The sequence below is a fragment of the Dryobates pubescens genome, chromosome 43 (genome assembly GCF_014839835.1).
Source record: "Dryobates pubescens isolate bDryPub1 chromosome 43, bDryPub1.pri, whole genome shotgun sequence".
In the NCBI taxonomy this organism is placed as follows: domain Eukaryota; kingdom Metazoa; phylum Chordata; class Aves; order Piciformes; family Picidae; genus Dryobates; species Dryobates pubescens.
Genome location: NC_071654.1, coordinates 875,411 through 890,979, shown reverse-complemented (window position 1 = coordinate 890,979; position 15,569 = coordinate 875,411). Strand labels below are relative to the sequence as shown.

Here is a 15,569-nt window from a genome sequence, read left to right as displayed (position 1 = left end):
TCCAGGGAGGTAGTTGAGGCCTCATCCCTGGAGGTGTTTAAGACCAGGCTGGATGAGGCTCTGGCCAGCCTGATCTAGCGTGAGGTGTCCCTGCCCATGGCAGGGGGGTTGGAACTAGATGATCCTTGTGGTTCCTTCCAACTCTGACTGATTCTATGAGTCTATGACTCTAATGTTCCAAGCCTTCAGACAGGTTTTTGGCTGGATTTTTTGGACCCATGTCACGTGGTTTGGTTAATGACAGAGATGCTGCTTAACGGGATGCTGCTTTCACCTGGAGGGGAGGACCGTACCAATGGAATGGGTTGCCTCAGGGCTGGGTCCATAGCTCAACCATCTGCCATGAGGTGACCCAGACTGCCTTAGAGAACGGTGGAGCCCCTGAGCACCTGCAGTTCATTGATGACATAATTGTATGGGATGAGACAGCAGAGGAAGTTTATCAGAAGGGTGAGAGGATAATCAATATCTTGTTGGAGGCTGGCTTTGCCATCAAGAGAAGCAAGGTGAAAGAGCCTGCCAGGGAGATCCAGTTCCTGGGTGTCAGAAGGCAAGATGGCTGTTGCCACATCCCTCTGGAGGTGGTGAACAGGGTAGCCACTCTGGTGCAGCCCATGAACAAGAAAGAGACACAGTCCTTTCTGGGGCTTGTGGGCTTCTGGAAAATGCACATTCCTGGATACAGCAAATTGTGAAGCCTCTCTTCCATGTAACAAGGAAGAAAAATGATTTTGTGTGGGGACCTGAGCAGCAGGTAACATTCAAGCAGATGAAACGAGAGGTGGTTCAGGCTATGGGTCTGGGACCTGTACCAACTGGAGCAGAGATCAAGAATGTGTTGTACACTGTGGCCGGTGAGAATGGTCCTACGTGGAGCTTATGGCAGAAGGCTCCTGGTGAAGCCAGGGGCAGGCCCCTAGGTTTCTGGAGGAAGGGCTACAAAGGCTCCGAGGCCAACTACAGCGCAACAGAGAAGGAAATCCTAGCTGCCTATGAGGGTGTCCGGGCTGCCTCTGAGGTCATTGGGACTGAGTCACCACTATTTCTAGCTCCAAGGCTTCCAGTCCTCAGCTGGATGTTCAAAGGGAGGGGCTAAAGCCCACATCATGCCACAGATGCCACCTGCAGGAAGTGGATGGCCCTGATAACTCAGCGAGCTCAGATGGGGAGCTTTGAACATCCTGGCATAGTGGAAGTGATCAGCAACTGGCCAGAGGGTGCTGACTTGGGAATGCCACCAGAGCAGACAGTGAGCTGTGCTGAGGAGGCTCCCCCATACAATGATCTCCCTGACAATGAGAAGGGCTATGCTCTATTTACAGATGGGTCCTGCTGGCTTGTAAGCAGCAAGAGGAGATGGAAGGCAGCTGTCTGGAGCCCGACAAGGCAAGTGGCGGAAGCAAGGGATGGAGAAGGCGAATCCAGTCAGTACACAGAGGGAAAAGCTGTCCAGCTGGCCAAGGATATAGTGGAACAAAAGAACTCTCTACTGACTCCTGGATGGTAGCCAATGCCTTGTGGGGGTGGCTGAAGGAATGGAGGAGGAATGGGTGGCAGAGGAAAGGGAAGCCTCTTTGGGCCGCTGAGCTGTGGCAAGACATTGCTGCCCACCTGGACAGGCTGCCAATAAAGGTACGGCACATGGCTGCACACATCCCCAAGAGCAGAGCCACAGAGGAGCACAAGCACAACCACCAAGCAGATCTGGCTGCTAAAATCTCCCAAATAGCCTTGGCCTGGGAACACAAGGGTGAGCTGTTCTTAGCTCGCTGGGCCCATGACACTTCTGGCCACCAAGGGAGAGATGCCACATCCCGGTGGGCTGGGGACAGATCAGTGGACATCTCTCTGGAGGCCATCTCACAGGGTATCCATGAGTGTGACATCTGTGCTGCCATCAAGCAGGCCAAGTGCATGAAGCCTCTGAGGTATGTGGGGAGATGGTCGAAATGTAAGTACGGAGAGGCCTGGCAGATCGACTCCATCACCCTTCCTGGGTCTCACAGTGGCAAACAGCACCTACTGACCATGGTGGAGGCAAGTACAGGGTGGCTGGAGACCTACCCAGCACCTCATGCCGCTGCTCACAACACCATCCTGGGCCTAGAGAGACATGTCCTGTGGAGACATGGCACCCCTGGGAGGATTGAATGGGACAATGGAAGCCACTTCAAGAACCATCTGCTAAGGGACTGGGCAAAGGAACATGGCATTGAGTGGATTTACCACATCCCATACCATGCACCAGCTGTGGGGAAGGTTGAGCGCTCAAGGCCTGTGCCCAGTTTGGCCTCATCCCCAAAGGAGCTGCAGAGGCCCTGAGTCAGAAGGTGCAGGGAGATTATGATGACATTGCACAGTGCTGGCCCAAGGGCTTGCCCTGAGGACTCTGCCAGGAGGCTGCCAGGAGGACTCTGCCCTGGTGACTTTTGGGCTTGATCCACCACCCACCTTCCCACCCAACACTTCATCCATTCCTTCAATCTTGCTGTCAGCAGTCTGGCTCTACAGAGACCATGGGAGATCGTGGCAAAGCCCTGGATAAGGTCCAGGCACACAATATCCCCTTCTTGCCCTTACCTAGACAGGTTTGATGATCTCTCTCTTGTCCTGCAAGGGCCTGCAGATGCCTGCAGAAGTGTCTGATCTATCACTTTTGACCCAGCACCATGACTGTGCTGAGGGTGACCAGCCTGGAGTTTGCCTCAGCCTCTTTCTTGGCCTTCCTGAAGATGCCTTTTCCAAGGAGCCAGAACCTCTCTGATGGCTCTGTGCACATTTCAGGGCTCAGCCCTTGAAGGGTGATGTGAGCAGACAGCAACATTTGCAATGAGCCTCTGCAGGACACCTGAGAAGAATCTCCCTGGGGCAGGGAGGTTTGTGCTGCAGTCACCCACAGAAATGTCAGAGCTCTGTCAGGTGTCCACACCTGAGCTGGCCTCATGAACTGCTTCTGAACCTCAGGATGTTCAGAGTCTTTCCCCATCCCTCACACAGGCTCTGCACTGCAGCAGGCAGAGTGTCCCTGGCCTCCTGCTGCCCCTGCCAGTGGCTGGGAGGCTCCTCACTCCTCCAATGCCTTGGTACCCCAGCAACAGATGATAGTGTTTGTGCTCACTCAGGTTCCTCTCACCCCACACACCATGGCCATGCTTGCATCTCATCTGTGCAATGCCAGCAGCCACTGCTGACCTCCTGATCCTGTGACCTGCAACTGGGGGACAAAGAAATTTTGCAAGCTGGGATGAGAGACCAAGGGTGGAAATGGTGGTGGTGCGTACCTAGAGCAGGATGATTACCCTGGGACAGCTTCCCCAGGCTGTGCAGTGAACAGAGACACAGATCAGAGCCTGCTCTGTTGCTCCTTCAGGCCTCTGGCAGGAGGCCTCTCTGTGCCAGGACAGTGCTGTGTGCCCCAGCCCTGCTGTGGTCGTTTGAGGCTGTGCCTTTAAGAACAAACACTGCTGGAACACACTGGCTAATGTTTTTGGTACTAGAACCAAAACATTCTGATATTCTAAACGAATTTCATTGGTTGATAAACAAAAATTCAGCTTTAGATTGTGAAGCGGTTGGAAAATTTTTTCCTCAGTTCAGTTCGGTTTGGGAGTTGGGGGAGTTTGGTGTTTCAGCCTGTTCTCCCTGCCTGCTTCTTCTGCGAACTGCTGGACTTGGCCTTCAGATAAGCAAACACTAATCCTGCATGGGCTTTTGAAGCTTGCTAACAACTCTTTTCCTTAGTAACTTGCCTTTCTCTCTCTCTAACCCCTTTTTGGGGAAAAAGGGAGGTAAGGGGGGGAGAGAGAGGGGGTTCCAAAGAGGGGATCCCTCCCTGAGGGAGGGATTTTTGTTGTGTTATTTGTCTTTGCTGTGTATTTCTGTGTATATATTGTAAATACCTGTATATATTGTGTTATATATAACCTGCTTTCCATATATGCTTGTAAATATATAGCTTTTGCTCTTCGACTGAGTTAGCTGTGGTTTCTTACTCTGTGGAGGAGGGAGAGCTAAGCCCTCTCTCAACCTACCACATTTATTGGCTGCCCAACTCGGGGCTTGCTGACAAATTAGTTTGATTTATTGCTTGCTTAAGTCGAACGAGCAAACATGAAGGTGTTTTGGCTTTTTGAGCGTCTGTTCTTCTCGGTCTTTGGTGTATTGATCTACAAGTATTGCCTGGGTATGATTATCGATAAGATAGGTAAATATATAATGCAAAAATTATATTTGTGGTTTAAGTACAAGATTCGGCTTCTGTATGATCAGTGCCTGGAATTCTTTTATGTTAAAAAGTACAGGAATGTTACATCTAGCACACTCCCTATTGAGATAAAAGAGTTTAAGATTCCGCTCGGTGAAAGGGTAATTTTAAGTGATGGCTGGGATCCAAAGCTGATTTTCTTGATGTGTGTAGTCCTGCTGATGATGATAATTAATGTGTATTTGTTGGTAGCACTGTACCGGGAGAAAAAAGTGTCCAAGGCATGTTTTGTTATAAAACGGAGGGTTAAGAGACGAAAACGCCACCCTGGCTCTGTTTCAGGAACATCCAGTGAGGATGATAATGGAGAATCTGTGTCAGTTAAAGATAAAGCTAAAAAGTCAATCGGCAAGGCAGCTCTGAATAGCAATGGTGATGATTCTGGCAAGCAGCCAGGGGCTACAGTAGCCCCAAACATGGCGGCTCCTGTGTCCCAGGCAGCCACCATTAACGAGGCAAAGTCATTTCCTCCTTCTTCCATGGCAGGAGCGGAAGCGTCCTCCAAAGCAACTAATCTGTCTCAAAGCTTATCAGCTTCTGATAATAAGGCAGCTGGAAACCCAAACACAGCTCCAGTAAAGCAAGTAGCAGTTTTAACAACAAGGAAGGGTAAGACTAAAGCTGATTCAGGAGCTGACGGGGATGCACAGCAGGGTTCTTCTGCTGGGGAGGAAGAGAAAATCTGTCTTAAAAATATAGCTGAGTTATTGAGATCATCAGAGGATCGAGATGCATCCCTTGGTAGGACAGCAGCTAGTGGTGGTGCCTCTCAGCTTAAAGGGATCCTTGAGAGAGTGACAGAAAGGTTGTTGGGACCACAAGTTGAGGAACAGGAGGCAGAGGAGCAAGAACAAGATGACATAACCGACTGCTCTTCACCCCGGGAGGAGCTTAGAAATGTAAGAAAAGACTATCTCAGAGCAGATAAGGAGCCAGTTCTCGCTTGGCTTGGTAGATGCTATGATACAGGTGCTCCAGCTCTAATGGTTGGAGACAAGTCAGCAGCCCAGCTAGGAACTCTCTCAAAGGATAATGGAATAGATAGACATCTAGGCAAGGCTCTCGGTAAGGTTAATCTGTGGATACGCCTTCTAATGGCGGTTCTCATGAGATACCCTTCCCGAGATGATCTTCCATGGAATCCTAAGCCCTGGACGACCATAGATGAGGGAATCAAGCGTCTGAGAGAATTTGCTGTTAGAGAGGTACTCTATGGTGAACATGAATCTCTGAATCCTGATGATGTTCCTGTAGGAAATGGTCTTACTAAAAAGCTCATCAAGCTTGCTCCTTCCAATTATGCAAACATTCTGGCAAGCAGAATTGTAGCAAGAAATTATGGTGGAGCTCCTCTTACGGTTGGCCAATTCACTGATCAATTGAGACAATTGGATGATAGCATGACACGTGTTTCTTTGGTTTCAGCCATTGAAACTCTGTCTGGAAAACTGGAGAATTGCATGAAAGAGCTGAAGGATGAATTTAAAAACACCATCTCCCAATTGGCACAAAGAGATGATTCCAATTCTTCCTCCAGGTGGGTACAGGTTTCATCTGTGAGGAATAGACATCCTCCAAGGAGGTCATTCCAAAACAGATCAAACCAAAACAGACCACCAAGGCAGTCACGTAGGACTATTTGGATTACCCTGCGTGATCAGTTTGGTGAGAACATGAACAGGTGGGATGGTCAACCAACTTCTAATCTTTTCAGGAGACTGAGAGAACTGCAAAGTGGCAGAACCCGAGGTAGCAATACCAGAAGGGTAGCTGTTACTTCTACAGTTCCCCAGGACAACTCTAGTAGCTCCAACAGTGGCTCCAGTTCTAACACTGCACAGTGTGCTCGTTGCACCTGTGGACATGTTCCCCATAACTAGGGGTGCCCTGCCTCCCGCCAGGGGGAGGAGAGGGGTAATACAGATAACAGAATCTATTGGGATGTGTACATCCAGTGGCCTGGCACTTCACACTTTCAGAAGTACAGGGCCTTGGTTGACACAGGAGCTCAGTGCACCATATTGCCATCAAATTATCAGGGATCAGAGTCCATAACTATTCTGGGAGTCACTGGTGGATCTCAAGAGTTAAGTAAAGTGGAGGTTAATATAAGCTTAACTGGTAAACAATGGAAAAAGCATACAGTTGTGACCGGACCTGATGCACCTTGTATTTTGGGAATTGATTTTCTGAGAGAAGGGCGTTTCAAAGACCCTAAAGGTTACAAATGGGCTTTTGGAGTAGCTTCTGTAGAAATTGATGGACAAAAACTGAAGCTGTCTGCTAGACCTGAGCTTTCTGATGAATCTGCAGTTGTGGGACAACACAAGATTCAGGACATTAAGTTGCCGGTTGCTTCTCGGACTGTGCATCACAGACAATACAGAACCAACCGTGACTCTTTGTTGCCCATTCAGAATCTGATTCGTCAGTTGGAGAGTCAGAAAGTCATCAGCAAAACTCATTCACCTTTCAACAGTCCAGTGTGGCCTGTGCGAAAGCCGAATGGAGACTGGCGTCTGACAGTGGACTACCGAGCCCTGAATGAAGTAACTCCGCCTATGAGTGCAGCAGTACCAGACATGATGGAACTCCAGTATGAGCTGGAATCCAAAGAGGCCAAATGGTATGCTACCATAGACATTGCTAATGCCTTCTTCTCTATTCCCATAGCAGAGGAATGCAGGCCTCAGTTTGCTTTCACCTGGAGAGGAATCCAGTACACTTTCAACAGACTGCCAATGGGCTGGATCCACAGTTCCAGCATCTGTCATGCAGTAATCCATGATGCTCTGGAGGAAGGTGGTGCTCCAGAACACATCCAGTTCATCGATGATATCATCGTCTGGGGTAAAACTGCTGAGGAAGTCTTCGAGAAAGGTAACAAAATCATGGACATTCTCCTGAATGCAGGTTTTGCCATCAAGAGAGACAAAGTGAAAGGTCCTACCACAGAGATCCAGTTTCTGGGAGTGCAGTGGCAGGATGGACGCCGACACATTCCAGTGGATGTGGTAAATAGAGTCTCTACCATGGCAAATCCCACGAACAAGCAAGAAACTCTACGTTTCTTGGGGATAGTGGGATTTTGGAGACTACACATTCCTGGATACAGTCAGATTGTGAAACCTCTGTATGATGTGACTCGAAAGAGGAACAGTTTCCACTGGGGACCTGAACAACAAGCAGCCTTTGACCAGATAAAGCAAGAAGTAGTCCAAGCAGTGGGTCTGGGACCTGTGCGAGATGGTCCAGACATTAAGAACATTTTGTACACGGCTGCAGGTGACAATGGTCCAACCTGGTGCTTGTGGCAAAAAGCTCCAGGTGAGACACGTGGACGACCTCTTGGTTTCTGGAGTCGAGGTTACAGAGGTTCAGAGGCTAATTACACTCCAACAGAGAAAGAGATTCTAGCTGCCTATGAAGGAGTGAAAGCAGCTTCTGAAGTAATTGGAACTGAGTCACAACTTCTCTTAGCTCCCAGATTGCCAGTTTTGAATTGGATGTTCAAAGGCAAAGGTTCCACACCACATCATGCCACAGATTCCACCTGGTCTAAGTGGATGGCCCTGATAACACAGAGAGCTCGAATGGGAAATCTTGAAAGACCTGGTCTGGTGGAGGTGATCTCAAGTTGGCCTGAAGATACCAACTGTGCTAAACCTCCAGAGGAGAGAGTAACTCGTGCTGAGGAAGCTCCTCCTTACAATGACCTTTCTGATGATGAAAAGAAATATGCTTTGTTCACAGACGGTTCCTGTTGTCTCGTCGGGAACAAGCGAAGGTGGAAGTCTGCCGTGTGGAGTCCAACACGCCGAGTTGCAGAGGCGAAGGATGGAGAAGGAGAATCCAGTCAGTTTGCAGAGGTAAAAGCTGTCCAGCTAGCTCTCGACGTAGCTGAACGTGAGAGATGGCCAAAGCTTTATCTCTACACCGACTCATGGATGGTAGCCAATGCTCTATGGGGTTGGCTAAAGAACTGGAAAAAGAATGGCTGGCAGAGGAAAGGAAAACCCATCTGGGCAGCTGAACTGTGGCAAGACATTGCTGATCGAATCGAGAGAATTCCAGTGAAAGTGAGACACATTGATGCTCACATTCCTAAGAGCAAAGCTACTGAGGAACAGCAGCACAACCATCAGGCAGATCTAGCTGCAAGAGTTTCTCAAGTAGACAAGGACTCTGAACTTGATCTCGACTGGAAACACCGAGGTGAGATATTCTTAGCTCGGTGGGCTCACGATTCGTCAGGACATCAAGGCAGAGATGCAACATACCAATGGGCTCGTGACAGATCCATAGACATTTCCATGGATGCCATCACACAAGTCATCCATGACTGTGACATTTGTGCTGCTATTAAGCAGGCAAAGAGAATTAAGCCCTTGTGGTATGGTGACAGATGGTCCAAATACAGGTATGGTGAAGCTTGGCAGATTGACTACATCACTCTACCACGTTCTCGTTCTGGTAAGCAGTACGTGCTTACTATGGTAGAGGCAAACACTGGATGGCTGGAAACTTACGCAGTCCCACATGCAACTGCACGCAACACCATTCTCGGTCTGGAGAGACAGATCCTGTGGAGACACGGAACTCCAGAGAGGATTGAGTCAGACAACGGAACTCACTTCAAGAACAACCTTGTAAAGAGCTGGGCAAAAGAGCACGGTATTGAGTGGATTTTCCATATTCCTTACTATGCACCAGCTGCAGGGAAGATTGAACGCTACAACGGTTTGTTGAAGACCACTCTCAAAGCCATGGGAGGTGGATCTTTGAAAAACTGGGAGAAACATTTAGCACAAGCAACCTGGCTGGTGAACAGTAGAGGTTCAGTGAATCGAGCTGGACCTGCACATTCTGATCTGCTACAGAAAGTAGAAGGTGATAGAGTTCCTGTTGTTAGGGAAAAGAATCTGTTAGGTAAAACTGTTTGGGTATTTTCGCCCTCAGGAGAGGCTAAACCTGTCCGAGGGGTGGTTTCAGCAGAAGGTCCGGGTCACACTTATTGGGTAATGCAAGAGAATGGTGAAATTCAGTGTATTCCACAAAGAGATTTAACTTTAGCTGAGAGAGTTTAATTTCAGAATGTTGTACAGCTACAGCGCGTCCAAAGGAAAGAGTCCCTGAGGAATCTACGGTGCACGAACCCTGAGAACCCTGAGAGCCCTGAGTCAACTGAGAGTCCCTGAGTCCCTGTTTCCCTTTTTCTTCGCTTCGTCTGCGGAGAGACAAACTGTTTTCCATTTTCTTGATTTTGGATTTTCTTGGACTTCTGAATCATCTACATCTGAGTATAGCCGGAATGGACGATGAACTTAACTTACGAACTGTAAATATTGTTCTGGATTGGATGGACAGTACGAACAGCCAATGAAATTGTTTAGAAAGGGGTGGACTGTGGTCGTTTGAGGCTGTGCCTTTAAGAACAAACACTGCTGGAACACACTGGCTAATGTTTTTGGTACTAGAACCAAAAACATTCTGATATTCTAAACGAATTTCATTGGTTGATAAACAAAAATTCAGCTTTAGATTGTGAAGCGGTTGGAAAATTTTTTTTCCTCAGTGCAGTTCGGTTTGGGAGTTGGGGGAGTTGGGTGTTTCAGCCTGTTCTCCCTGCCTGCTTCTTCTGCGAACTGCTGGACTTGGCCTTCAGATAAGCAAACACTAATCCTGCATGGGCTTTTGAAGCTTGCTAACAACTCTTTTCCTTAGTAACTTGCCTTTCTCTCTCTCTAACCCCTTTTTGGGGAAAAAGGGAGGTAAGGGGGGGAGAGAGGGGGTTCCAAAGAGGGGATCCCTCCCTGAGGGAGGGATTTTTGTTGTGTTATTTGTCTTTGCTGTGTATTTCTGTGTATATATTGTAAATACCTGTATATATTGTGTTATATATAACCTGCTTTCCATATATGCTTGTAAATATATAGCTTTTGCTCTTCGACTGAGTTAGCTGTGGTTTCTTACTCTGTGGAGGAGGGAGAGCTAAGCCCTCTCTCAAACTACCACAGCCCTAGAGAAAAAAATGATTGGTGGCCAAGTAAAAAGAAGCACAGAGAAGAAAAGGCTGGTGCCCAAGGGAAAAGAAGTGCAGAGGAGAAAAAGGTTGGTGCTGGAGAAAAAAGAAGATCAGAGGAACAAAGGTTTGGTGCCCAAGGAAAAAGAAGCACAGAAAATAAAGGTTGGTACCCAGAAGAAAAGAAGCACAGAGTAAAACCAGGGTGGTTCCCAAAAAAAAAAAAAAGATCAGATAAATAAAGAGTTGGTGCCCAAGGAAAAAGAAGGCCAGAGGAAAGAAGGGCTGGTGCCCAAGAAAAAGAAGCATAGAGAAAAAAGTGTTGGTGCCTGAGAAAAAAGATAGCAGAGGAAAAAATGTTTGGTGTGAGAGAAAAAAGAAGCACAGGGAAAAAACGGTTGGTGTCTGAGAGAATAGAAGCACAGGGAATAAAAGGGTTGGTGAATGAGAAAAAGGGAGCACAGAGAATAAAAGGGTTGGTGCCAGAGAGAAAAGAAGTGCAGAGGGGAAAATGGTTGGTGCCCATGAAAAAAGAAGTACAGAGAAAAATGTGTTGGTGCTCGAAAGATAGCAAGAGCAGAGAGCAAAATGGTTGGTGCCGGAGGAAAAAGAGGCACAGAGAAATATGTACTGGTGCCCATAAGAAAACAAGGGCAGAGAATCAAAGGGTTGCTGCCTGAGAGAAAAGACTTGCAGAAAAAAAAATGGTTGATGCCCAAGAGAAGAAAGCACAGAGAAAAAATGGGTTGGTGCCCGAGGAAAAAGAAGTGCAGGGAACACAGTGTTGGTTGTGGGAAGAGAGTTGGTTTCGGATAGCTTGAAAAGACTCTAGGGAAGATTTGCCTTTGCTGGAATTAGAGAGAGCTATGTTTTGTCTGTGACTCTGAGAGAAGCTGGGCAGCATTTGGTGGGATGTGTTAAAATACTGTTTTGTTATTTTGACCTATTGTCTGCCTTAATGCCAGGCATGCCAGCAGAGAATGACCAATTGAGGAGTGACACCTGTGCCTGCTGATAGACCGGAGAACTTTGCTGTGCAACATAATAAACGTCTTCGCCTGCTTACATCCTGTCCTGAAAGCTTTTGCTCTGGGTGATTAAAACAGCTGTACTATTACACATGGTGCCCCCGACTGTGCACCTGGAGCACCTATTCATTACAACTCCCACTTGCACCATCAAGAAGAAATTTCGCTTCTAGGGACTGTGGAGATGCTCTGCTCGTCATTAATGGCAGCTATTAGCTTAGCCTCTGTGAGATTAATCTATTCACTTTTATGCCAGTGACAATCCCTGATATGCCAGAGATGATAGGCTTGATATATGCCTAAGATAAGGCAAGATACATCAGACAACAAAGAATATAAGGCATGGTACACCAGAAAACGATATATGCCTAAGATAAGGTGAAATACGCCCCTACGTTGGTGCCCTAGTAAAGAAGCTCTGCAGGACAGAGGTGAGCTACCAGAGAAACTGGGGGTTGGTGCCTCCTTTTGAGGAGAATGTAATGGGTAATCAAATAACAAAAGAAGAGAACTTGATACTGGGAGTCATTACTCTTATCTTGAAGAAAAGAGCAACAGCATGTGATGAAAAGACAGGGGAGCAGGGAGAGATGGCTTTGCTCAGGGCGGCAACAAAAGCAAACAAAATTGCTACCTCTTCCCTTACAACATGGAGGCTAATTAAAAATTCCTTAGATCAATTAGCAGACCATTGTAAAGCTGCCACTACAACAGTAATCAATGCCATTCCACCAGAACAAAACTCTTCTTTGACATCTACATCCTCCCCCTCCACCACCATGGCCGCTAAGCCCGCCTGCACCCCTGGAGCTGCAGACGCTAGCACCTAACAGCAACAGCAGCCCACTATCCCTCCCGCTGCTAGAACACCTCCTGCCGCTGAGTCTAAAGTTCTCCAATGTGTTTTGGTTGTGGACAGAAAGGATGTTCTAAATTAAAAGTTAAAAGATCAGAATTGAGTTTTGGGACTATCGGAGTGCAGCAGTGAGAAGGCACTGACTTTTCATCTACCTATCCTGAGTCTCAGAAACAGCCACAGAAAGAGAACAAAAGGTGCCTCAGCAGGGGACAAAGCAACAATTAAGCTCAAATCGCTGCTATCACCATCCACTGAAATCTCCCTGCCTTCCAGGAAAGCTTCATTTTGACTGGAAGCTGTAAAAAAAAGGCAGCTGCTGTGAATTTGGTGGTGACCCCCCCTTCCCCCCCATCGTCCCCCCATCTCCCCCCCCCCCCTTCTGTGGCTGCAATGGCTTTGTTGAGCTGTCCAGCTGCCCCCCCTTTCTTTCCTCCCCATCTCTGTACCTACAGTGGCTTTGCTAGCCAGTCACCTTCCACCTCCCCCTCTCTGTTTTTCCCCTCTCCTTCTCTTTCTCATAACCTCTCTACCAAAGTTGTGTTCTGATTTAAAGCAACAGTGCCAATTTCATTATTTCTGATTGCAATATGCTTTAGACATTTGTTATTTTGATGGTTTTAGTAGTTAAGCTTTACAGTAAAGTCACAGTATCCTCTGTAAAGTCACAGTATAACTAAGGTTGGAAGAGACCCCAAGGATCATTGAGTCCAACCTGTCTCCACCGACCTCATGACTAGACCATGGCACCAAGTGCCACGTCCAATCTCCTCTTAAACACCTCCAGGGACGGTGACTCCACCACCTCCCTGGGCAGCACATTCCAATGACGAACGACTTGCTCAGTGAAGAACTTTCTCCTCACTTTGAGTCTTTGAGTATTTGGTAACTAGAGTAAAGTATAAGTATTTAGTAATGGTAAGTATTTGGCAATTATAATAAGGTATATCAATGTATATCTAATAATCTAATAAGATATATCTAATAATATATCTAATAATCAAACAAGGTGTATCAAACAACAAGTAATAACAAATATGATAAGTATATAGTAATTATGCCATACTATTATAATTAGTAATTATAATAGACATGGTTATAATAATAAGCTATAATAGTAAGATATAATTAATATTAATAATCATATATAAGTTTAAGTAGAATAAGTTTTCCTACAACTGTGTGCCATGGCATATCAGGAGAGCTCTATGTAATATAGGGAAAGGTTGTGGTAAATAGGTTTTCATTTTCAAAAGTATTCTTTGGTCAATGTAACATCTTTTGTATTTCCTTTTCAGACATTGATTTGATAATTTAATTTTAACAGAGTTCTTAGGTTCTTTAGGGATTTTTGGTATTAGCAGAAGTTGAGGGCTTGATAGAGGGATATTATAGAATGGGGGTTTTTGGTCTTATTTTGTATTCATAATAGCTTTAAGATAAGGATTATATATATTTAAAAAAAAAAAAAAGGAAAGAAGAAGAAACCAAGAGGGATGCAAGGAAAAAAGAGGGATGCATATTTTGCATATTTTATAACTCAGGCTTTAGTGATACCAGCAAGAAATAGCTAACCCAAGGCAATACCTGGAAACATCCATTCTGCAACACAGTACTGCAATCATCTCAACAAACAACAGCACAAGGATCAAGAGGACAGGACAAAGAGCACTGCCCGTGAGCTGAAGATCAGCAGAGCTACCTAACACCGATGACAATGACTGCTATGATAACCTGAGATCAAAAGCATCAATCAGAAGAATGTACCAAAAAAACATCTGAATTAGGACTGAATGTCATGATTGCTTCATTGTTGTGTGATTAGGGAATATGTTCACATGGGTTTATATGTGTGCTGGGTTGAGGCAGCCCCCTCTCCCCACCACGGGCAGGAATAAAACACTCAGACAAACGGATTGCAAAAGTGATGAAAGTTTAAATAGAAAGCAGTGAATGCTACAGAAAACCCAAAGCGCAGTGACAAAGAAAGATCCCAAAGCAAACCCAGAGGCATCCCATTCCCACCTGAGGGTACACCCAAGACCCTCAGGGCTTCTTCTTCCCCCTCCCTCTGCTGGGCTAGTCTCAGCTGGCCAGGCCTGAGACTGCCCATCCCCCCGTGGCCTTGGGCCTAGGCAGGCCCAAAGCCAGGAGACATCTCCCCCAGTTACTGGCTGGCGGAGGAGGAAGAAAAGAGAGTGTGCTAGACTCCGCACTGGATCTTATAGTGGTGCAAAGAATCATGGTAGGAAATACACACAATTTCCTGTGTCCATCCCCTTGGGCTGGACTTCTGGACACAGGAAGTGAACACACCAGGGGGGCACCCAGCTCAAACTGCAACATGCCACCCCTTATTTCATACCATAATCTTTGCACCTAAACACATCATCAAATCAGAAATCTTCTGATGACATGTCCAGCAAAGTCCATCTCTTCATCTGGGCATCCACTCAACCAGTCTCTCATTCAGGCTCAAGTGTCAGTCCATTCCAGTCCTTCTCCTCTCATCTAATGAAACCCTCCCGCGATGCCGAGTTCACTCTTCTGCGTTGCAAGCTCTTCATGGATCCGTTGGACATCCTGGTCACCTGGAAAGAACCTCACAACTTCTCAACCAAACCTTCATTCCCATCTCTATCCACTCAGCGGCATATTTCCACCCCTGGGGCAAGCCAGTCAGAACAATCAGGCTCTGCTGCTTCTCCACCCCTCCAGGAAAATAGCACGCTGAGCCTCTCTCAACACTGCACAGACCTATCCCAAGCCCAGTGCTGACCGCTTTCAGCCGCGGCCCGAGGCTCCACAGATGCATGCCACAGGTACACCGCCCCTCCACTGGGCGTTCGCATACCGCAGATGTGGCAGCTCCAAGTACACAGCCCCACCCCAGGAGAGGGAGGGGCTGCTCCACAACCTGCTGAGAAGAAGGGAGGTGGAGCCAGGTGCTAGGCGCCATTTTCGGAACTCGTCCGAAAACGTCGGGGAAGAGAACAGGGCTGGCCCCGCCGCCGCTCCAAGTGCACAGCCGGGCCGCCGTCGCCGCCCCGGGCGCACGGCCGAATCCGCCACCGCCACAGCCCGAGCAGGACAGCCCGAGCCGCTGTCGCCGCTACGAGCGCACGGCTGGACCCGCCACCGCCGCAACCCGAGCATACAGCAGGGCTCCAGCCACCTCTACCGCCGCGGTACAGAATCAAAATCGCCTCCACCCCTCGGGCATTCAAACGGCTCCTCCAGAGAAAGCCATAAATGCGTCCCCAGGGCCCTTGAGAACAGCTTTCGAACTGAGTTCCCGTTCACCCTTCTTGGGTATTGGGAGCCGGGCTCGCCCGCTCCGCCGCAGCTGGCCCTACCCCGCAGCGAGAACGGACCTGACTTTGATCTGCTCGCCGCTGC

At 47.6% G+C, this 15,569-nt stretch overlaps 1 pseudogene; it reads right to left on the bottom strand.

Annotated features, from left to right (window-relative positions):
* The window catches only part of LOC128899310 (oocyte zinc finger protein XlCOF6-like), a 285,720-nt pseudogene that overhangs the window by 38,627 nt on the left and 231,524 nt on the right, over nt 1–15,569 (bottom strand).